The sequence below is a fragment of the Myodes glareolus genome, chromosome 4, assembly GCF_982192425.1.
Source record: "Myodes glareolus chromosome 4, mMyoGla1.1, whole genome shotgun sequence".
NCBI classification, from domain to species: Eukaryota; Metazoa; Chordata; class Mammalia; order Rodentia; family Cricetidae; genus Myodes; species Myodes glareolus.
In genome coordinates, this window is record NC_142029.1 from 20505113 (window position 1) to 20530035 (window position 24923).

Below are 24923 nucleotides of genomic sequence, written 5' to 3' on the forward strand. Positions count from 1 at the left end.
GCCATCTGGGCTGTATGATTGCGGGGAGGAAAGTGTCAATCAGCAGCTGGGTGGCTCTGAGATCAGCACCTTCCTTCATCTCAGTAAAGAATTCTCCAGGAGAATGGTCAGTTAATTCTGGCATTCTTGGCGTTCTCTGGGCTAGGCCAGGTCAGACCGCAACAGTGTGGGAATTTCAGTTGAGTATAGGGACAAACAAGACCTAGGGTCTCTTGGGAGCTGGAGGCGCTGGCGGGGTAGGGGGAGTACCTCACAGGGTAGGGGGAGTCAAAGCACTAGGAGCATGAAGCAAGTGGCCACAGGATATCTATAGTCGTAAGAGAGCAATGAATATATACATGCTATTATTCAGTTCATTTTCTAGATTCATATAGTCTAAGACCCCTTACTGAGGTAATTGTGTTACCCACAATCAAGACTGGTCTTTCTGTATCAATTAATGTAATCAAGATAATCTCCCACGGGCATGGCCAGAGGCGTGTCTCTCAGGTGATTCTAGATTCCGTCAAGCTGACAATGGACAGTAACTCTCTCATCCTCTTTGCGTGGCATAAGGAGCACAGAGTCACCAGTCACCACAAGCAAAGAGAGAGAAGGAAGAGGTGCATGAGCTCTTACCTGCCTTGGTGTCAGACTGTCAGTGAACAAGCCACGCCTCCCTGAGATAGCAGCAAAGGAAGCTGGGAAGTGGGGGAGGGGCATGTGAACTATGTGGGGCTTGCCATCATCTCCCCCACAGTCTGACATCTCCTAGAAGATCTCAGGATGTGTCACACAGAAGCAAGAGTCACCTTTGCAACAGACAAGGAAGCAAGCAAGATAATGGGGACTTTATGGAGAAGACGGCCTTCTGCCTGCTCCCAGGCGTTACAAGTCCTGTCAATGGTGGCTTGTGTTGTGGTTTGTCATTCCTCAGGGAGGTTTTTCCACACAAACTCCATGGACCTGACACGATGACTATTAGGCTGGTTGGTAGAATGTCCCCAGGGTCTCTAGCATCTTTCCCATCTGCCGCTCCCCATCACACTCGTTCTTCCTCATCTCCCTCGGGTCTCAGAGAAGGGCTCTGTCTCACACAGCCCAGTTTGGTGGGGATGAGGGAGTCATGGACAGTACTTAGAACCTGGAGGGAAAGGAACTCTGACTTTCTCAATTAGAGCCTGAGCTGTCCTTGGCAGGGACTAGTTTGGAAATGTAGGAAGAAAACTTTAAAAAATTGAGCTAAAGGAGAGAAGGGTCATGAAAAGGCAGACTTGCATTAACTTATCCATGTGATGGAGAAGATGGAGGCCCAAACATTCGCCCATCCATGTGATGGAGACAGAGAAGGACCAAACATTCACCCATCCATGTGATGGAGACAGGGAAGGATCAAACATTCACCCATCTGTGTGATGGAGACAGGGAAGGACCAAACATTCACCCATCCGTGTGATGGAGACAGGGAAGGACCAAACATTCACCCATCCATGTGATGGAGACAGGGAAGGACCAAACATTCACCCATCCATGTGATGGAGACAGGGAAGGACCAAACATTCACCCATCCATGTGATGGAGACAGGGAAGGACCAAACATTAACCCATTCATGTGATGGGTACAGGGAAGAACCAAACATTAACCCATCCATGTGATGGAGACAGGGAAGGACAAAACATTAACCCATCCATGTGATGGGTACAGGGAAGAACCAAACATTAACCCATCCATGTGATGGAGATGGAGAAGGACCAAACATTAACCAATCTGTGTAATAAAGACAGAAAAGAACAAACCACTTAATCCATCCATATGACGAAGATGAGGACGGATCAAAGACAAAGCATGTCAGGTTGGCTGGGGGTCAGGGGAATGCTGGGTATCTAAACAGTGGCTGTGTCAAGAGAAGATCTAAAATATTGTGGCAGGAGACTCCCAGCAGGGAGCCTGTGGCTTCTCATCTTTCTGAGGTATGTGTGAAGACTGGAGTGACTTTTACTTCCTTTCGGTTACTTTTAGTGCTACTTGGAATCGATTTTCATGTCAAAACTGGGTGACAAGGAATTCTTGTGTGCACTCAGGTTACAGCAATAAAAATTCAAAACCCTGGGCATAGCGCATACTCGAAGCATGTAAGGCCGATGTCATCAAGAAGTGGCTGTAACTGCACAGGTAGGGGAGGAGGGGGGACTCAAAGTTGTTTACAGCAGCCCCTTACCCCACCTTCCTAGGCCCCTGCAGGCTGCCCCTCCCTGCCACACAGAGGTTTTTCCAGGCCTGAGCTGTGCTCCCAGGACCCAAGCCACTAGGGAGGGGCTCCTTTCTCACTCTTGGTGGCTCTTCTCAGGGAAGTGACAGTGAAGGCAGCTTTGTTGACTGCCACCTGACACCAATGACTCAGATGGAGCTTCCTGTCCTCTAACACCCAACACCTTTTTACTTATGCTGTTGACCCAGCCACCCCACATCCTGTCTACAACTGGTGGGTGTTCTGAAGTCACGCATGTGCGGAGGTCTCTGTTGCCTTCCGTCTCTGTGTGTAGCCATTGCGGCCTGTTTTAATGTGATTCAGCTCCTCACCTGTTGTCCATCCCTCTTACCTGCTCAGTGATAGGACAGCTTAGTGTCAAGTGAGAACTGGGGCAGTTCTACCTTTGAACCCACAGCCCTCCAGTGTCCATGAGAGCCTGCCTGCTTCCCCTCTCTCAGTCTTCATTTCACAGTCTGTGAAGGAGTAAGACAGGCGGCAAACTGTGGGGAGCCAAAGAAATGACCTGTGTCAGACACCATAAAAGAGGCTCATAAATATTCATAGTTTCTTCCCACCTCAAATCCCTTCTAGTTACTGATAAAAGTATTGACTAAGAGGAGGCCAGAGACAGAGCCCTTTGACACCCGCCAGAGACTCCATCCAGGCTGGAGCAGTGAGACGCAACTGTTCACTTTGGTTGTGGCCTTGTGACCGGTTCCTCAATCATCTGAGAATTAGATTCTAATTACCCCAGAACCCAGCCCTAGTTCCTCATGTTCGGACCAGCATGAAATACCCTGACACAGGTCTGGTTCAAGTCCAGACCGAGCCTCATGTGTCTGTCCTTTTGTGTAGACATCTAGAAGGACACACGAAGAGTGAGGACAGATCTGAGAGTCAGAGGTGCACTGGGGCAAGTTATACGTCACGTTTTCCAGCAACCTGTCAGGTGGGCAGAAAGGGTGGACTGAGCATGCTCTGAATGTGTGTGAGTCCATGTGGAGACGGACATGGGACTTAGGACCTGGAGCTCCAATCTCCTGGTCACCAGGTGACCTTGGGCAGGTCTCGGAACTCCAAGCAGGTCATTCCTGAGAAACACGAACCTGGATGTCTAACTACTTCCCCAGTTCCTTCTTTGGCTCAGGAATGCAGACACCTCAGATGAGGGAGAAGGTCATGCAGGGCTCATTGGTACAGACTTAAGCAGTCCTTCCTATAGTAAGGGTCCTAAAGGTCCAGTATAAGCATCCATGCATGTACCCACACATGTGCACATGTAGACACATGCAAGGGCACATTTAGGACAAAGTATATATCTTTAAATTCCATCTGAATTTTAAAAACAAAGCCAAAAACTTGCCAATATTCTGCCTAGCTCCCCTGGCACCTGGCTCCCAGACCCCTGGTTCTGTGGTCACCCTGTCATTTGAAAGCCATGATGCTGACTGGTCTTTGGGAGTTGGTGTCACCCAGTGTAGTAGTGAGGTAGTGAAGTAGCCCAAGAGAAACGACTGCCCTTGGCTTCCTGGTACACCAGGGAACATCCCAGCCACTTCATGTTTCAAGGGCTGCCTGTGTCTTAAGACACCTCATCCCACCTTTATGGCCCCCAAGGAGCTACCTTGATTACCCCAGGAGAGGCGCAAACAGCCTGCTCACCTTCACCCTAACACAACTGGTGCTAACAGTTTGGGCCTTGATTTTTTTTAACCCCATTTCTGGGCTGGAGAAGCAGAGAAGAGCAGCAAAGCTTCGTTCAGACAGACCAGAGTTCAAATCCAGCTCTTTACCTGTGAGGAAGGGCCTTGAGGGAGTCACCAGGCACTGACGTCAGATCTAGAGCCCCAGATGAGGAGATTGGCCTCCCTGAGGCTTGGGAGTGTGGGGAGAGGGGGGATCCTCATAGGTCCTCATCTTGCCAAGCAGCCCACCTTTTTCTATGTCTCACTTCCACCAGGACAGCAGGTCTTCCTTCTATCTACTTTCCATACATACCTCGCATAAGGGAAAAATGAAAATTTGCATCTCTACAACTGGCCAGGACTAAGTCGGCTACTATAGGACCTTAGGTTTCTCATCCCTAAATCAAGAGGGTGGAACCAGACGTCAATAACCTCAGCCTCCGTTGACCGAATGCTGCGTGAAAGGCCTTCTCAGGTGTCATCCAATGGGCAGCACTGAGAGATGTTGTCCCATGAATGGAATAGCACAGCACTAAAGACAACTCAGCATCATCTCCTGCTCTGCAGCCAAGACAACACAGGTCCTCCATGCTTCGGCGTTCTCCTGCAAACGCCGTAAACGCTAGTTGTTTACGAAAAGTAAACCGGGCTTTGCAAACACCGAACACAGAGGCACATGGGAAGCCCATCTTAAGCCCAGGGGACTTAAGATGGCAGAGACCTGCCCAAGCCTACACAGTCTGGTCTGTGCACCCATGCTGGGCTTCCTGCAAAAACTCCATCTCCTTTCTTGACCACACAGTGCCTGCTCTCCAGGAACTCCTGTGTTTGACTCTGCAACTGGTGAGTGGCAATCTAATGCCAAGGAGGAAATCTCTGTGTGGCAAGGAAGAAGCATGATGGTTCTAAGACTAAACCTTCCCTTACAGAAAGGAGACCGCCATATGCCCAGCATCTTGACAATAGAGAATGCACACATATGTGAACATGTAGTTGCAATTACATACACACATATACACTCACATGCACATTTGTACACATATGTCCACACAGAGACATATTCATGCACACATAAACACACATGTACACTGGCATTTTCACGTACTCATATACACTCATATACTCATACATATGTACAGACATACTTGTGCATATACATGTATGTGCATGCACAGGTATATGCCCTCTTATCCACATATAGTCACACTCATAGGCACACACATAGGCACACTCATGCACACACATATACTCATATATACATACACAGTCATATACACATACATACGCATACATATATACTTATACACATGTGCATATGCATACAAATTCATATATACACAGGCCTACATATGTAATTATCCAATCATGTGTACACACAGAATACTTGCACATAAATGTATCCATTTATACACATCCACAATACGTACGTACACACACATTCACCACAGAAACAATTTCCCCAACTGAGCCAGTGGCAAGGCCCTGCTTCAGTTTCAATAAACTAGTCTTTGAATAACTACCCTATGAACACACAGGTCCCAGGCCTAGCCTCCGGTAGGTCCTGTGATAGATTCATGAGAGAATGCTCCTCAACGCCAAGTTTACTGAGCACTCTATACGTGCCAGGCCCCATGAGGAACACTATGACCTCAGAAACAAATAACTCAGGATCACAGGACCCTGTAACACATGAACACAGCGAACCCTTCCTAGTCCTGGGCACATGAACTGAGTCTTATGTCATGAAGCGCTTTCACCATGGGCTCAGGAAAGGACAAAGCACCCAGGAAATGGAGGCAGCTTCAGCAGCTATGTGGAGGTGAGTCATCCTGACACAGAGTGACGAGGCTGGGAGCTGGTCCAAAGGGTTAGCCTTGGCTATGACAGTGGGCAGACACTGAAGGAAGGACTAAGGAAGCACAGAGCCTCGGGGGTACACTGAAGGAAGGACTAAGGAAGCACAGAGCCTCGGGGGTGAGTTTGGGGTAAGACACTTGGGAAGACTTGCTGGAGGAGGGAGCTTTGGAGCAGCGCTTAAGTGCCAGCCAGGACTAAGAGAGACGGAAGAAAGAGGAGGAGGGGCTACAGAGTGAGTTGAAGCTTTGGAGCATCAGAGGTAAGGGCTTCAAGGGCATGCCCAGGGTCAGCAAGAGGCAGTGAGAAAATGTCAGCCAGCGCTAGGCTGCAGGGACCATGAAGGCCAGCAAACGGAGACCTCTCCGGTCCAGGCTGCTCAGAGACGCTGTATAAAGACTGAGAGAACCGACCCTTCCGTGGTTTACTGAGCAGGCCTGATCAGCATCCAATCTAGCAGGTGTGCCTCATCATTGCAGCCATGTCCCTGTGCCGCCACATCTCTCAAGAAATGTCATCCATCTGGTCACACGTTTGTAGAAATTAGGACTCAGCAGTAATCTGAGCAACTGTAGCCAGTGCACCGAGTAGTGGGACCCATCTTCAGTCCCCATGCTAAGAGCTCAGTACATCATGGAGAAAGCAAAAGCCCAGAGATGGAAGTGGCTCCCTCCAAGGCCACATCGAGAATCACAGAAGTCAGGAAAAAAAAAACAAAAACAAAAACAAAAACCAGGAATCCTCCCTCTTCTCGGAGCTCCCTCCACGTCTCTCTGCCTCCTGGTCATCAGCCTTCAGAGGCTCCCTGGCTACCCTAGAGGTATTTCTTTTCCTACAGAGGCTTCTTAGGAGTGGAGTTGCTATCAGAGACACTGAGAAGAGAATGTGGTGGTGACTTTTAAGGCAGTGTGAGCACTCCTGGGGGCCTTCCTGGGTAGTAGGTACCACAGAGAGGCCAATTACACAATTCCCTCTCCCAGCACTAGGGCTGGCGCGAGCGCTCCAGACACAGGGCATGAAGTAGAGAGGAACTGCAGCTTCCCGCACACAGATTCCATATTCATAGACACCTTAGCCGGGGTAATGCAAACGCCATTTTTGCAGAAGCAGATTCAAGAGGTCAGAAGGCCTCCAGAGGCACAAGAGGGATAGCTAGGAACTGGCCACGCCCTCGCAGCCAGAGGGCACCATCCCAGCAGCTCCTCATCAGTAATCTCCCATCAGAGTCCAAAGAGTCCCACAGGGGGATATTGGCTCTTTGCCAGGTCAATAACAGCCCATTAGGAAGCCTCTGCTTAATAAAACATTAACGCTGAATTATTGAAGGGCTAGAAAGTGCTGTGGAGATTCAAATAGACAGGGGCCGGGAGGAGGTCAGACAGTGAGGGCAAGGATAGGAAAGAATGAGAATGGAATATCCCCGCGCAAGACCTCCTCCTGGGTGTGACGTACAATTTTTACATCAACCACACTGTGACCTACGTTACCTCATTTTACCACGGAAGAAACTGAGGCCAAAGGAGGTTTCTTAACAGTACCCAGAAATAAGCAGCCGTCAAGTAGAGCCCAACCAGGCCAGCTGGCTTTCTCTGACACACAGCTGTCCTCAGCAAGCTTGGGATGGAACGGTGGACTAGGGGGTTCTGGAGAATGAAGGCACAGTGGTAGAAGGAGGGACATAAAGCCAAGGTCAAAGAGGCTCGGTAGGGGGTGACCTGGCCAATATAGTTCTTAGGAGCACCCGCTTGCTCACGGGAGCTTCACCTATGGCTACTCAAGCATTCTCTTAAACAGGAAGTACACTCTTGGATTAGAGCTGGGCCGGAGCAGGAAACAGAACTGCCCCTTTGCTCACAAGTCCTTCGCCGCCACCACTGGTGTCCCAGGTTCACTGGTCCAGCAGCATCTGCTGTCCCTGGCTAGTGATATTCTCCTCTAGTTCGGGGCACTTTCTTCAGCTCAGCAAGGAAGGAGGACACAGGGAAATGGGGCTAAGATGTCAGGCTCTTTTACCTAGACATTGGAATCTATGATTCTGACGTTCTTAGGAAACCCTGAGTTTCATTGTCAATACAGTTCCTCAGTCCACACAATCTACTGGGGCGCTTGGTGTGGAAGTGACCAGAGGCAGGGTAATCTCTTTCAATGAGTTCCAGCTGCCCTGGGGTCTAGACAGGAGCCGGGCGCAGGGGGGGGGGGACAACAATGAGCCAGACGTCTGTGCCCACCCCTACTTGGGCGCATTTCATCATTTAGCTGAGAGGAATTGACGTCAAAGGCTCCGTTGCACCCATTCCTCCTGAAAAGTGGATTTAGAGTCAAGAGGAGGCAGCCTAAGTTGGGCTGAGAAAGAGCCTGGATTCACTGCTGATTGCTGAGAAACCCAGCAAATGGCTGCTTCTCGGCACTTCTCCATCTGGACAGCGGCGTGGTAGCAATGAGAGAGCTGCCTGGCTGAGACAGACTGGTGGCATTCAAGACCCTGGTTCTTGCACACCCATCTCTAAGCCTTTGCCTGTGACTCTTCCCTGCCTCTCCCTCTAAGGGGATGGCAGCATTTCCTGGATAAGGTTTCGAAATCTTCCCCCTCAGGATTCATATGCTGAAAGCGAATATTCAACACAATGGTGTTAACAGAAGGGAGACTTTGGGAGATAACTGGCTCATGAGGATGCGGGCCTCCCAAGGAGACCAGTGCCGTCATGGAAAGAGAGCATCTATGGGGAGACTACTCAGCCAGGAAAGTGTTGGAGGACCTGAGGTCAAACCCTAGGACCTTCTAAAAAGCTGAGTGTGGCAGTACCCAGCTGTACTGCCAGGGAAGGCAGAGACGAGGGATCCCTGGGCCTCACCATCCTGCAAGTCTAGCCAAACTGGTGAACCCCAGGCCAATGAGAGGTCCTGTCTCTTAAAAAAGGGTGTACAACAACCACCAAAGATATTGAATGTCAACCTGAGACTCCCATATGTTTGCACACACCTGTGCATCACACAGAGACATGCAGACATGTAAACACACACACAAACACTCAAAGATGCCTTAGAGAACAGCACGGTCCCTTCTATTATGCAAAGATAAAGAAAGAAAATGATGTCTCTGACTCAGTAAGCAGGTCCTCTTCAGACACCAAGGGCGTGCCCCTCAGTCTTGGAGTTCTCGACCTCCAGAACAATGAACACAAATTTGTGTTCTTCATAAGGATTCAGCTTAGGGCAGTTGGTTACAGTGGTCTGCAGGGGCTAAGGCACACCCTCTTTCATTCAGAGCTGGCCATGTTACTTGCTTTGGCCAAAGAGATGTTTACCACTGTGGTAGGAACTGGGGAAAGTGTTCTGGTGGCTGTGCTCTCCCCCCTTCCCCGCCTCTGCATCTGCAGCAGTCACCATGAAGAAAAAAACCTATTGTGCCTGCTGGAGGGTGAGAGACCTGGGGAGTGGAGCTTGGACTACAGGAGGCCAAGCAAAGTCACCCCACAGCTAGCCTATGCCCAGGCATATAAACAGTTTAGGTGAGACCAGAGAGATCTCTCGCTTTCTGCTCTCTTGTTGGTCAAGGAGTTAAAAAAAAAAAAAAAAAAAGTCGACTTTTTTTTTTAAGCCACAGAATGTGGGTTGATGGTTTGTGGGGCGGTATGGTTTTGGCAAGCAGTGAGAAACACATTCACAAAACAGCACACAGTAGGAGCCCAGGATGTGCTGTTTCCCCCAAATCACTCCACCACCCCCGCGCCTTCAAGAACTAAATCCTAATGGAGACAGTTGGGAGGCATAAACCACGGTCCTGGGGCACTCTCAGCTTCTAGCTCCTCGTTACTCCCACTCCCGATTGATTACAGACGCTGACTGCTCAATTTTGATTAAACACTAAATTGTAAGCTGCTTACAGAATGCATGCAAAAAGCTGACATTTATGAAGTCCAATAAACTACTTGTAAGAACAGGAGTGCTAGATGGGGAGGAAAAAATAAAATAAAATCCTCATCCAAACAAACATGGGTTGACAGCCGACAGATGGCCAGAATCCCTTTCCTTGTAAACTAGAAAAATGAAGATTTGGCAAGGACTGTCTGAAAAAAAAAAAGAAAGAAAAAAGAACTCGCAAACATCAAAGCTTCCCCCTTTCTGGGCTGGTGTTTTTCTGGGCCCGACTTCAATATTTTCACAGGCTACTGCACGGAAAAGGTGTTGCAGGCCTCCGCATCGCTGGCGAGGAGAGCCTAAGACATCCCAGAGAGGGAGGATTTATGGGAGGCAGCACTGCCAACCTCGCAAAGAGGGAGTGAGCATTTAAAAGCCAGCGCTGCGCACTCCCATAAATCCCTGCAACTCAGTGTCAGGCCTCCCTTAATCTGCTGAGGTGTGAGGGGAAGGAAGGGGGATTTTCAACTCCATTTTTCCACTCGGATCAGCTTTCAAGGGGGAAGGCTACGGGGCGAGTTAATCTTTTGGGGCCAACAGCCATCTTAATAGAAGTGAGATTCAGTCTTAAAACCTCAGGCCTAGACTCTCCTCACCTTTGTAAAATGGAAGAAAAAGGGTGTTAAGAGGGGCTTTGGCCTGGACTCAAAGGAGCCCTGAGGGTGGGGAGCGGCAGGGCCTTTGACTGCTCTGGTTTTGAAGCTTCATGCCTTCCCTAGGACCTTGCATTGAGTAGAGTGCCAGCCTGCTGCTGGGGCAGACTTGGTGGTTATCTGATTATGTACATGCCATGCCACAAGCTGTCGGATTGACCTGGCTCCAAAGAAGGACCTGGTGCCACTCCCCAGGGTTATTGCCCCAGACACAACGGTTGACACTATGGTCTGTGTACCATCTAAGCAGATCCATAAGTTCCCATTGTGAGGGCGTCTTGAGCTCCATAGTGGCCAATCAGCTGGTGGAGGAACTTTGGGAGGCAGGGCCTAGTGAGACAACATTTGGATGCTGATAGTATGTCTTCAGAAGGGACTGTAGGGTACCAATTTCCTTCTCTGACTTCATGTTCAGTAATGAAAGCTCACACACACACACACACACACATACACACACACACACACATACATGCACACACACATTATCACACACACACTCTCACATACATACACACACTGTCACACACTCTCACACACACTCTTACACACTCACACACACACACATACACAGAGATAAGCTACTGTCTGCTATTCTCACTAGAAAACTGATAGGGCCCACCTGATCTTGGACATTTTATTTATTTACTGTGTGTGTATATAGTGTGCACGTGTGGTATATATGCACATTTGTGCTCATGTGTGCATGTGAGCATGTGCACATGGAGGCCAGAAGTTGATGCCTAGCATCTCCCTTGAACCTAGAGCTATTTGATTTAGCTGGACTGGCCAGACAATGATCTCCGGGAATCTGCCTGTTTCTGCACCACCAACACTGAGGTTACAGGTGTACACAGCCATACCTGACTTCTTACATGGGTGCAAGGGATTCAAACTCAGGTCCTCATGCCTGTGCAGTGGGCACTTTGTTAACAGAGTGACCTCTTCAGCTGTCCTCCAGAATCTTGTTCTTCAAACCATTGGACAGGGAATGTAGCTTAGTTGGTAGAGTGCTTATCCAGTATGTATGAAGCCCTGGGCTCAGTCTTCAGGGCCTTGTAAACCAGGTATGACGGCACATTCAAGACCAGCCTGAGAATCATGAGACCCGCCAATAAACAAATAACCCTCTGAAACTATGATCTAAGCAAGCTAGTTCTCTTTACAATAATATTACTGTCCCAAGTATTGTCTTGTGATACAGAACACCCAAATCTCATACACAGTACCTAATACTGTCACATCCAAATCTCACAGAAGCCCAAGTCTTCATAAGTGACAGAATATGGGGCCCCTGTAAAATTCAGGTGATGAGCTCATGGGCTTTGGTCTCAGGCACCAGGTCAGTCATCTTCGTCTCTTTTTGGTCGCATGAGTATGGTCCTCAATCATGAAGGGCTACAGGTTCCCCATGCCTCAATCAGGAGTAACCACGTGGATCTTGCCAGGTGATGGAGGCACAGGGACAGAATATGAAAGAGCCCGGCTCATCAGCAGGTCACTGCAGGGCACCTCGAGTACAATAACAAAAATAAACCCAGAGCATTATGGGACCACAGCAGACCTGGCCCAGAGTAGGGGCCAAGAGGTGGGGTTTATAGGGAAGCCCTACTGAAGGAAATTTTGCTTTAGTTACATCTTAAAGATTGAATAGACAGACAAGGAAAGAAAAAAAAAAGAAAAACCCAGAAAGGAAAATCCAAGCGAGTAAATTATTACCAAGCAGCTTTACAGAGAAAACTCCCGGCAATGGCCACCTCTATGCTGAAATGTCCATTTGGTTTTTCACAGAGTCTCCCTGTGAGTTCCACCTGCTGTCCTTCATCCACTCAAAGAGCATATGTTAAAGGCTGCCTGTGTCATTCCTTCTCCTGGCCGAGGGGCCAGGCCTGTTAGGCACGGCTCATACAGCAGAAGGTCATGGCCCACCCCATGCTGGCTTCTTTCCTTACTTGGATCATGGCCCAACACTCTAGGACAACAGTGACAAGAGCCCTACACATACCCACAGAGCTCATTTGGTTCATGTAGGACCTTGGAATTGGAGTCACATTTTAGGGAGACTGTTTTCTCAGGGTGCAGGGTCTTGCTCAGTTTAGGAGGGTCTAGATCAAAGTAGGGGGTCAGCCTAGATCTGCCTCTCAGAACTCACCAAGACTACAGTCCAAAGTCCTGGCTGGTGAGCAGAATACATGGCCCCTTTGAGACAAGTGCAGAGAGAATGGCTCACCTTGGCCTTCAGGGTCAGGCTCCCCAGGTGAACTATGGGGAAGCACCAGATGGGTTCCTCTCAGTGAACAAGAAAAAGAAAGCCACATTCCAAGTCACTACAGGACAAGGTAACGCCTAGAAAGGTCATATCTTTGGCTATACTTGGCCCAAAGTTAGGACTCTAAATATTGTCAGTGCCGTCATCGCTCAGAAATGCAAGAGGAAAAATCATTAACTAAATGCTTAGATCTAATTGCCCTACCCAACTGCCTGTCACAACCTGAACTTACTGAATGCTAGCTAAGACACCCTGCCAGCATCAGTCCTGAGCCCAGCTTCCCTCATCTGGACAGTAGAGTAGTAACTCCATGCTCAGCAGAATGATCTTTTAGTTCCAACAGACCACACTTATGACAGGGATCCCTGTGGTTTCTATCACCTAGAGACACCAAGGCCATCTTTGCTTGTGTAACCATACTCACAGATGTTCATACAGTGACCAAACCACCTAATGACATGTTTCTCAGAACATGTTCCTGTCATAAATGACACTTGATTATACTTAGGTCTTACGATAATAAGATGAATTAGTAATATAAAAAGCGCACAGAAAATACCTTACTAACACTGTTACTGATGGGACCAGGAGCTGGCTCAGTGGCATGAAGACCTGCATTCAGATTATTGTTACCCACATTTAAAACCAAAATGGGTGTTGTGGTACATATCTCTATCTCAGCTCTTCAGGGGAGAGGGTGAAGAGAGGTGGATCCCAGGGTCTCCTTAGCTAGCCAGACTAGCCCAAGTATGACCTGAAGATTCAGCAACAGATCCTGTCTCAGAACATAAGATAGAGGGCTGGAGAAATGGCTTCTCTGGTTAAGAGCACTCTCTGTGCAATCATGAAGACTGGAGTTCATATCCTAGCATCCTCCTGAGAAGTCAGGTGCCTGTCAGACAACTGCATTAAGACAGGAGTTCGGAGCTGGGTGGTGGTGGCCCACGCCTTTAATCCCAGGACTCGGGAGGCAGAGGCAGGCGGACCTCTGTGAGTTCAAGGCACAGAACTTGGTCTCCAGAGAGAGTTCCAGGACAGCCAAGACTATTTCACAGAGAAACCCTATCTCAAAAAACAAACAAACCAACAAACAAAAAGACTGGAGTTCAGTTCCCAGTGTCCTCCTAACAAGTCTGTCAAACACCTTTAGCTCCAAGGGATATGACTCCCACTTCTGGTCTCTACAGATACGTACACAAGTACACACACACACATATGGAGAGAGAGACAGATGGACAGACAGACAGAGACAGATTCACATCATTACAGGTGCTCCATCAATATGTATAAAGAAATCATGGAAGTATGGGACAGCTCATAGGGAGCCCTGCAGCTTGTTTGCCAACTGTTGTAAACCTTTCTGTTGAAAGACAATGTTGTGCTCACCTCGTACGGTCAAGTGCCCACTTGCTGGCCACTGGCCACTGGGTCTTCTTTGTCTCTCCTGAGACTTGCGGGATACACTACAGTGGAAGAGTTCTACACCATTGTAGCTTGAGGGCCGGCTTGTTGGGGTATCTGTTACCGTCCAGTACCCCACAGCCAGCAAGTCCCAGAGAAAATCAATCACACAGAGATCTCTATAAGTTATAAAGCTGATTGGCCCATTAGGTCAGGCTACTTATTAGCTCTTATAACTTATGTTACCCCATTATCCTTATCTATGTTAGCCACATGGCTTGGTACCTTTTTCAGTTGTCAGCTTACATGTTGCTGCTTCGGTGGTCTGCGCAGGAGTGCCGGAGGGAGCTTCCTGCTTTCCAGAATACTCCTATGCTCATCGCCCTGCCTCTACTTCCTGTCCAGTTGACCTGCCTGTACTTCCTACCTGGCCAATCAGCGTTTTATTAAAATACATGATTGACAGAATACAGACAATTCTCCCACACCACACCATCTTGCAGGAGGCTTCAGTATGAGTCTCTGACTCACATGGTTTCTTCCAACTCTACCACTCTCAAGGTCTCCTGAGTGAAGGGACAACTGCTGGCTGCAGCTACAATAATATTTAAACCCTTAAGCACAACAATTCACCTTCGGAGTCCCCCAGTAACATCTCCTAATTAATCACCTTGTGTACTGCATTCTAAATTAATTGAATTAAAAGTAATTAAATCCAGGAAATTGAAATTAGTCTGATTAGATTAGAGACACATCCAGAGACCGACCGTGGTGAAGGGTGTCATGTAAATTGGCCAATTTCAGTGTAGAAGAGAGAGACTTGGTTTATAGACAGGCTGTTAAGAGGAAAGCAAGCCTTACAAAGGGCAAGTCAAGGTGGGCACCGTGAGGAAGGACATTGAGGAGAATAACGGGATGACAATAACAAGGGTGACTTTATTGGAGCTGGCTTGTACTGAGCCTATTTGTTCCCAGCCAGCTCCTTAGAAGGAAAAACTACAGTTACCCTGATTGGCAGAAGGGGGAAATGGGGGCTATAGCAATGAAGATAGTAGTAATAAAACCCAGCCATCCTCACAGATCTGTGTGTAGGGTGGACACACACAGTGGGCAGACCAGCATTCTGGATGGTACCCCAAACTACAAACCAGCCCATCATCGTAAAGGCGAAGGCTCCAGTCTTCTGTGTTTCTAGCTTCTGTAACACATGATGGGGAAGATTTGTAAATATGCCAAGTTCAGGGTCGATCCAGGCCAGAGACACATTTGTGATGAACTGAGACAGGCTAGGCGGACAGACAGGAAAAGATCCCCTCTGAAGTCCGCCTGAAGCAGCCGATCAAGATTTCTGGCACAGTCGACACTGGCTGTGAAGGTTGCCTGTCAACAAGAGTCTTTCTTTCTCCCTCCCTTTCTCCCTCCCTCCTTCCCTCTCCCCACGTCAGGTATGTGTGCGCATGTTCTTGTGTGTTATTGGACTTGTGTGTACCACAGTGCTCTTGTGGAGATTAGAAGACAATCTTCCCGGGTTGGCACCTCAGCTCTCCACTTGGTTTGAGACAGCTCAATCCAGGCTACAGGCCTGCAAGTGTCTGTTGATTCTCCTGGCTCTGCCTCTCACATCCCTGCACAGGACCCCGGGATCACAGATGTTCCTGCTGAAGTGCCCCGCTTTCACATGGGTCCTGGGATCCAAATCTGGGTCTTAGGCTTGCTTGACAAGTTTCTCTTTACCCCAGAGCCATCTCCCCAGTCGAGACAGTATTCCTTTTATATAGAGAATGGTAAAAATAGCAATGACGCATACCAATAAGTAATAAATACTTTAAAAGACAAAGATAGATAGATAGATAGATAGATAGGTAGATAGATAGATATGAATACTAGGTCATCAAAGAAGTTCATTACCCATGGGGAGAGCCAGCAGCATTAACTCTCTAAGCCCCAAATCCCTCAAGACCACACAAGAATGGCCAGATGACCTGTTCATACAGTGGATTGCTACATAGGAAGAGAAAGACCATGTACCCATCCCTCACTGAGGAAAGGTGGGTCTTTCCTATGCCTGTCCTCCTTGGCTTTGGTGGGAGACACTGTCTGCCAAATCAGTTTGTAATTCATCCTTGAAAAGATGGTATGGAGCAAAGACAGTCAGCGCCACCACTCAGGGAACATGCAGGCATTCAAAAGACCTACAGAGAATTGCCTGCCAACACCCGCCCCTTGCTTTTACAGTCTTGGCTTGGGGTATTTTTTTCCCGTGATTATCTCACTTGATCAACCACTTTAATTTGACCAGCATAAGGCAAGACCAAGTCTGTTGAGAAGTCTCCAATAATACTTAATCAAGGCCACTCCAACAGGACTTCAAGACAGGTAAGACCTCCATCATGCTTTTCCAGTCTTGGACTAGCCATAGATAGTAAGGAAGCCAGGAGAAGCCCCCTTCCTCTTTCTGTACTTTTCCCAGTTGTTCAAGACAGTTATCTGTGCTGATGCAGAGGAATTATGAACTATTTAGACTTTCCTGTGACCTGCAAGGGGAAAGACTATGGTACTAAAGGAGCTGGCTAGGGCCTAGACCAAGGAGGGTCATGACCCTTTTCTTATTTGACGTCCCTGTCATTGAGCAAACTCTTCACGGGTGTCCCAGTCAGGGTTCCTATTGCTGCGATGAAACACCATGACCAAAGCAACTTGGGAAGGACAGGCTTTATTTCAGCTTACACTTTCAGGTAACAGTCAATCACGGAGAGAAATCAGGGCAGGAACTCAAAACAGGGCAGCAGCTTGGAGGCAGGGGCTGCTGACGCAGAGTCCATGGAGGGGAGCTGCTTACTAGCTTATTTCCCATGGCTTTCTCAGCCTGCTTTCTGCTAGAACCCAGGGCCACCAGCCCAGGGATGGCACCACCCACAGAGATCTGAACCCTCACCTGCCAACCACTATTAAAGAAAATGCCCGACAGGCTTGCCTGTAGCCTGATTTTATGGAGGCATTTTCTCTATTGAGGTTCCCTTCTCTAAGATGACTTTACGGTGTGTCAAGTTGACATCTAATTAGCTAACACAACAGGGTAGTCATAGACAATGAGTCAGAAATTCCTCCAAATGACCAAGACTGTCTGAGAGCTCTGTACTTGATTTAAATACTTGAAGAGTCCTTGTGACTGTGCCCAAGGATCAACACATTGCATTTTCAAGTTCATGACTGGCTTTACTTAAGAGTTACCCAGTCCCAGGGTTGCATATGGTCCCCAGAAATAAAGTATCATTAAAAATTGTTGGACACACCCAAGTGGGACCTTCCACAATTTCTAGCAGGGGTCATCGGCCTTCCACGTAGTCTGTCAATGGGTGGGAAGCCAAGAGATAAGGTGTTCAGTTGGAGTAACTGAGTCCAGAGCAGTGCTGGGTGCTTTAGGAACCAGCCTGATGGCAGATCATCCAACTGGTTCTTCTTGTCACCCCCTTAGCCAGGTGACAACTTCCAGTCTTAAGGAGCAACTGGACAAAGACTAAGAGAAAGAGCTGGGATGGGTATTTTGGATTCTTGTTTTGTATGAAAGAAACAGGAGCTATGATCAAGAAGAATGGGGATAAACAACAGTTAGAGCTAAGTGTAAGGGACTGACACACCCAGCATGGGGGCTGGCACACCTAACCTGGGGGTTGGCATATCCAGCATGGCTTAAATCAAAGGCCATGGCTTGGGACAGTCTCAACAGTGAGCTTTTGTTTTTGATGAATACTCCAGGAGTGTTCTGAAAGACAATTACAGATGTCCCTTCCTTGCCCCTTCAAGGACACAAGTTCAGGTAGAAGATACGACTGCTTCAGTTGCTGCTTCGAGGAGGCACCATGTCACCCTTGCCTGGGTTTCTTCGGCCCATAATCAGACCTTCAGCCCAGGTGGTTCAGGTGCAAGACAAGTGCATTCTTTTTATTTTGTTTTTTCTCTTGCTTTTTGTTTTCCCGCTTTTTGAGAGAGGGTCCTGCTCTGGAGCCCAAGGTCGGCTCAAACATACCATCTAATTGAGGCTGGCTTCAAATAGCAGCAGTGTTCCTGTCTTAGCCCTTCCAAATGCTGGCATTATAGGTGTGAGGCACCACATTCAACTGAGATCATTTTTAATGCATAGATCCTTATAAGCCCCTGTTGCGGTTTTCTTTCTGTTGATGTGGAAAACAAACAAACAAACAAAAAAAAAAAAACCACTGACCAAAAGCAACTTAGAGGAGGAAAAGTCTTACAGGTTATAGTCCATCACTGAGGGAAGTTCTGGGCGGGAGCTCAAGTGGGGCCTTGCAGCAGAAACCAGGGACGAACGCTGCTGGCTCGCTCACCAGCTTGTGTTTAGCTGGCTCTCTTAGACAGTCTAGGACCACTTACCCATGAGGTCGTACCATCCATGCTGGGCTGGACACTTCTCCATCAAGTGACAATCAAAACAACCCACACAGATAATGCAAGGCCAGTATGGTCTTGACAATCCCTCAACTGAGGCTTCTTTCTCAGGTAACTCCAGGCTGTGTCATGTTGACAGTTAAAGCTGATGGGGACAATAACCTCTGTCTCATGTGGCCTCCTGTAGGGGCCTGGGTGAGCCAGTTATGTCCTCATCTGAGCAGTCGCTATGCTAAGGACCAAAGACAATATCAATCAAGCCTGAGACTCCATGAGGGGGAACCAGAACAAACTGCGTTCCTTGAACCTTTCTTTGGTAAGCCTAGAGCAGCTCTTGGAAGGGGAGTAAAAAGACATGGGTACCCAGGAGGTCAGACCAGGACCCTGCTTGTCAGAAGAGATGTGAGCGGCAAGCAGAATGCCATTGGAAGCAACGAACGAAGAGAGAGGTGGAAGGAGACAGGAGCAGGCTCACGCTGGCATCAGCTTGCACACAGCTTGGTCTCGCGCCTGCCCATCAAAAACATTCACAGCCTCAAACATCCACAGTTCTTCCCAGAACAGTGGGAGTGGACTCACTTCTCGACCCAACAGGAGTTCCCGCGATGCACAGGGCGCAGCTGCCCTCGGAATGAAAGTCCACACCTCTGCCGATAGGAACCACTTGACAGTTTTGAAATAACGGTTTTGCCGTGTTGTGCCCATCCTGGGATCAACCAAGTCCCTCTTCTCGGGCAGTTGGCATCCTGCCAACCTACTGCTTGTTCGACACAGACCTACGAAGGCCCCAAGCCACAGAGGCCCATTTTCCAAACCACCGGCTGTGTTAGATGCAAAGGTGTCTATGGACCCAGAGACATTGTAGGTAGCTTTTCAGAAAGCCGTCCTGACATAGGCTCTTTACAAGACAAACAAGGAGGGGCAGACGCCACTGAAACTGTGCTGCTCAGCCAACCCCGGGCTGCTGAAGCCACAGAGAGAAATCTATGTTACAGAGAATCTGGGTGGGTGTGGGAAGACTCCTACACCCATGACACTCCTCAGGCAAAGGGACCATATTGTCCCTGTCTGGTGTCATCCCTAAGGTACAGAAACACTGCTGGTTAGGATGAAGGGGGTCTCAGCTTGTCACAAAGGCCACCTAGGAGACCATCTTTAAAGATGCCAAAGAGGCATTAACGGGCGCAGGCAGGAGCAGGCAGAAGAAACGGCACCTCCCATAGCGTGCCCTGTGCCTGTTAGCTCCCAACAGACAATTCGCCTGACCTTTCGCTGAGAAATTAGACCAACTTCAGCATCCACTGCTGTTCTGCCTAATTGGCCTCACTGCTGGGGGGAAGCAAGTCCTGAAGAAGAAGAAAAAAGCAGCTGCTTTCTTCGACCAACGAAGGCAGAACTGGATGCTGCGTGGTGATTTTCAAGGCAATTCAAAATTAACTCGGAATTAGCAGGCGCTGACTCCCCGCCTGCCTCACTCTGGCGTTTGTTCTCCATACACAGAACTGCTCTCAAGCTCCCCCAGGCTGGCTCCAAAGACAGCCTGTGCTTTTGCACTTTCACCCCCTCCGTCTCTCTAGGCCGCGCTTCCTGCCTCCTCCAAAGGCACTCGTGAGGCGGGAGGCTCAAACACCAACTGTGGGCTCTTTCCAAGCTGTAGCTCTAAAGCGCCAATGTGCTTGGCAGCCAAGGGACTGCCTCTGCTGTGTGTTTGCAGGAGATAATCACACATCCTCCAGGTAGGGTGCCTATGGGCTGGGGAGGCAAGGCTAAGCACTCTCTAGTAGGGGAGGGAAATAGTGGGGGACAGCAGAGGCAGAAAAGTAGATCTGGCCAGAGGAAGGAGTGGATGGCCATTATGTCACTGCTCCCCATCCGAGGACTGGACCCCTTCCATGTCCATCGCCAGTGGAAAGCCTTGGCTTCTGTTTGGCTTCCTTGAAATTCTCTTGTTGCCCATCCAAACCCTTGGTCTGACTACCACAAACTGTTCCATCTTCAGAGAGTTTGTATAGGAACACCCCAACACACAGCCTAAGGCAAGCCTGGCTCTCTGTATTAGCCGCATTCCTGATCTCCAAATCAGCTTCATGATCAGAGAGACCTCATCACACCGCAGCTGCCCCAAACTTGCCCACGGCCTCTGACAACTGGGCCGCAGCCAGAACCCAATAACTACTTGTAAATTGGATGGTGGTTTGCTTCAGACCACTCAAAGCTTGTCTATCTCTTTTAATGGCCCAAGAAAATACACACATAAAAAACTATTTCCAACCTCATGTTGGTTTCTACTTGCCCTGGGCTGGTAGACCAAGGAACCAAATTTTTCTTCATTGTTCTGCTGAGGGCTGGGCAGCTTCTGGTGTAATTGCACATTTGGTGGTGCGTAGTTAGTTGGTGCCGTCCTCGTGGCAATGAATCCACTTGCAGAAGCAGGCTGAATTCTATGCTCTTGGGCTCCTTTTACTCAGGACTGACTAGGAACATGCTATAGCCTGGCCAGCTAGGTCTCCAGAGAACCCTGGGATCCTGGAGGGGCACTCACTACCGTGTCATGCCAGGCCACAAAGTATTTGATCATTTTGCAGACAGTCCTCCAGACTGGAAAAAGGGATCTGAGCCTTGGCTTCAGGTTGGACTAGTTATCTCTATATAAAAATGAAGCAGCCAGGGGCTGGGGAGAAGGTTCAATTGTAAAAGTCCTCGTCTTACAATTACCAGGACCGGAGTTTGATTTCCAGAACCCATTAAATACATACATACATACATACTTACATACATACACACCCAGGCATGATGATGTGGGTTTATAATCCCAGTTCTAGGGAAAGCCTGCTGCAGAGACAAGTACCCTAACCCTAACCCTAACCTGGAGATTGCCTACCAGCCAACCCTGAACACATTCATACAGACAGACAGAGAGAAAGACACAGAGAAAGGGACAAGAAACAGAGAGAGTATAAAGTATTCCTTGACCAGGGAAGGAAGGCCTGGATAAGCAAGTGACTGCGAGCTGGACTTGGATGGCAAGAAAGATCAGCCATGGCCATTTCGGGGGATGGTCATTCCAGACAGAAACAACAGCTACTGCAAGGGCAAGGGCAAGCGTGAGCCTGACGTGGCCAAGGAATCGAGTGTGAGCTAGCACAGCTAGAACACGGGGAGTGGTGAAAAATAGAGGCAGGAGACAATGCCAATCAAATCATGGACGTCTGCATTCGTAGTAAGGAGTGAGACTTTAAGCCAACAAGAAACCATTAAGGGCTCCATTCGGCTTTCTCTCTGCCATGATGTGAGTTGCTCTCTCTGCTTCTGTCTGCCTTGAGGTGACCAGTCTTCTTCCCTATATGCTCCCGCCTCCATGATGTCCAATCCAAGCACATGGCACCAAGCAATCATAGACCAAACTCTATAAAACTATGAGCAAAATAAGCACACACACACACACACACACACACACACACACACAGAGAGAGAGAGAGAGAGAGAGAGAGAGAGAGAGAGAGAGAGAGATAAAGAGAAGGAAAAGGAAGTGGTTACAAACCTTTGTTTATATTGGTCTTCTGAGGTCATTCTGGCTGTGGTAGAGAACAGGCTTGGCTGGGAAAGCAGAGTTGAAAGAGTCTGGGAACAGTGACAGTTGACAAGAAGCAGCAGGATGACTGGACCAGTGATGGAGTAGAGTAGAGAGATGTAGGGAGGGGAGAGTACAGGTCGGGAGAAGTAGACCCTGGGGAGTAGAGAGAAATGGGCAGACTCCGGATATGTTTTGGAGGTAGATCCAATACGTCCTGCTGATGGATTGCTGTGTGAGGAGAAGAGGAAGAGGATGGGCCAAGAAGAGCCCTGGGGATTCAGTCTGGAGCTTTGGGGTTGGATGTCAGCACCATGGGATGGGGATACTTGGGGAGGACCAGAATTACAAGCAAAGCATTATCTTGGGGTGGTAGCCAGCGGGTAGAGCTAGTGCCACCCTCTTCCTCCTCATCACCGGTGTGTGCAGTGCAGCACACTACTCAGACTTCCTCACAGCTGACCCACAATCCTCCAGCTGTCTCCATGGAGACTTCCAGCTCAGCCCTCGGCCTTCAGCACACTGCCTGCCTCAAGGTTCCACCTCTTTCTACAACACCAATGGCCAAGGAGTGACCGCTGTGTGGACTCGTGGTACAGCCCTCCTACATGCCAGATACCTTCTTCTGGGGCCTGCCTTCTCACTTTCATTCATGAATATCTCCCAGGAGTTCCTGGATTTTTAAAAAATATTTCTATCAGTATATGTGTGTGTATGTGGGTGTGTGTGCCTGTGTGTGTCTGTGTCTACATGTACCCATGGAGTCAGAAGAGGGTGCCAGATTCCCTGAAGCTAGAGGTACAGGCAGTTGTGAGCTGGGAACCAAACTTGGGTCACCTGGAAGAGTAGCCATTGAGTCATCTCTCTAGCTCTGAGTTCCCTGGATTCCTGCTAGGAGCTCTCTGTTCTCTGAGCCTTGTTCTAGAAAGGCTCATCTAAGTCTATTGTTAGCATCATGATTGTCACTAGGTCACTTCTAGATGTTCATTCTACCTGAAAGTCTATTCTGAAGATTCTGAAAGTGCTGCCCCCAAACTTCTCTAGCATCTGTTTGAAATTTTCTCCCACCTCCCGCCCTGTCCCTCAGCACAAGACCCTCAGAAATGGCTCCTGGCCTAGGTTCATTTACCTTTATCTGCAGACTGTACATCTGAGCTCCTGGTTCTAGCTGAGAAGAGTTATAGACACACCAGGGGCGCAGATGCCTCTCGATACACTATCCAAAGCCAGAAGGGCAGGAAATAGGACAGCAGTATGGCCAGCTTCCTTCTATAATAGGCATTAGCCATCCCTGTATATTTATCTATAGTCAGTCACACATATGGCAGATTTGCTCATACTGTGTTTCCATGTGCACACATGTAGTTGGAGAGATGAAGTCAGAACCCTTGACTACACAGGTGGTATCCTGTATACTAGCTCGTCTTGTCCAGAAGTCAGTTAGGGGGCTAGCATCCAGTCCCCATCCTCCTACTGAGCCCAAGGTTCAGCTCCTTTCTCTGCTCCCATGCACACACTCCAGCATGACCCCATTCTACCAGAAGGGCCTTTTTCTCGAGCTTGCACAAACCTCCATTTAGTAAACTTTAAGTGGGATCTCTGGGTCTGCCCGTGGTTCCTACACTCTGCTTTGGGGAGGGGTTTCCTGGGAGGGAGTCAGAGCTTCCCTGTGAGTCTCAAGGAGGAAGACAGTGGGAGGCAGGAGAAAGAGGGACTGTGTCTAAGACATTTGCTTTCTGTGCCTTACAGGATCACCTCAGCCAGACTTTTGTCAACCCAGCAGCCACAGATGACCCCATTTTCTGAACCAAGTCCAGCAAGTACCCAAGACACGTCAGCAGCAGTGTGCACATCCATTCTTCCTACAAGTTCTAGTGCTCTGCTCGGCCATTTCCTGTGTGTGTGTACATGTGAGTGTGTGCGTACATGTGAGTGTCAGTGTGTGTGTACATGTGAGTGTGCGTTTGTGGGGGAGTTGTGCACATGTGTGCTTCTGTGTGTGGGGGTCAGAGGACAACCTCAGGGGTCATCCCTCAAGAGTGCTTTCTGCCTTCTGGAGACAGGGTCTCTCAGTGACCTGGGGCTTTCCCATCAGGTCACAGGGATCCACCTGGCTCCATCTCCCTAGAGCTGGGATAACAACCCTGTGCTGCCATGCCCAGGCCTTTTCACACAAACTCTGGGGATCAGACTCAAGTCCCCGTCCTCTCACAGCAAACACTTCCCCAGCTGAACTGTCTCCCTAGTTCCAGGCTCTTTTGTAAGCTTCCAAGTTCTCGAAACACCAGGTTGCTTCCTTTGTTCCTTCCTGAAGGAGAGGGACGCTGCTCTTTCGGGGACACTGCCTATCCGTGTTCTCAAGGGCCACTTTGTCTTTCTGGCCTTTGATTCTCTGCACTAAAATCTCTCCGTTTTATGTAAAATTCTCTGCCTGACCTGTAGCTTTGCCTGGGATGTGCAGGCAAAGCAAAAATGTATGTTTTTAATTACGAAAAGAAATAATACGATGATACTAGGTGAGGCACGCTTATGTTCGTTCTTATGTGAGGTTATTTTCCTGGCTGTTGTGTGTATAGTTCAGACTGTGTCATTTAAATTCTAATATATGAGTTATCAAGACTGAATTTCTGTTCATGGCCATGCTGTTCAATGCACTGCTGTTCAGCCCTGTGAATTACTATTTTATCTCATAACTTGTTTCCTGCCTTTGTCAAGTGTATTTTCTATTTGGTCATAGTTTAATGAAAAGTAAAGTAAAATCTCTCTATTAAATCATCTGAGAGCTGGGGAGATGGCTCAGTGGGTAAAGGACCTGAGTTTGAATCCCCAGAGCCCACATGAAAGCCAGCCGGCACTGTGTGTCTGTAATCATGGGCTCCTTCGGTGAGATAAGAGGTGGAGACTCAAGTGTCCCCAGCTAGCCTGGCATAAGGACCA

General features: G+C 48.6%; 1 long non-coding RNA gene across 1 annotated transcript; it reads left to right on the plus strand.

The window, feature by feature from the left end:
• The first annotated feature begins 1800 nt into the window (after positions 1–1800).
• LOC146894559 (uncharacterized) lies at positions 1801–24695 on the plus strand. The gene is made up of 3 exons (XR_015001529.2): positions 1801–1950; positions 4192–4759; positions 23736–24695. It is a non-coding gene; the product is annotated as an uncharacterized LOC146894559 (long non-coding RNA).
• The last annotated feature ends 228 nt before the right edge of the window (positions 24696–24923 follow it).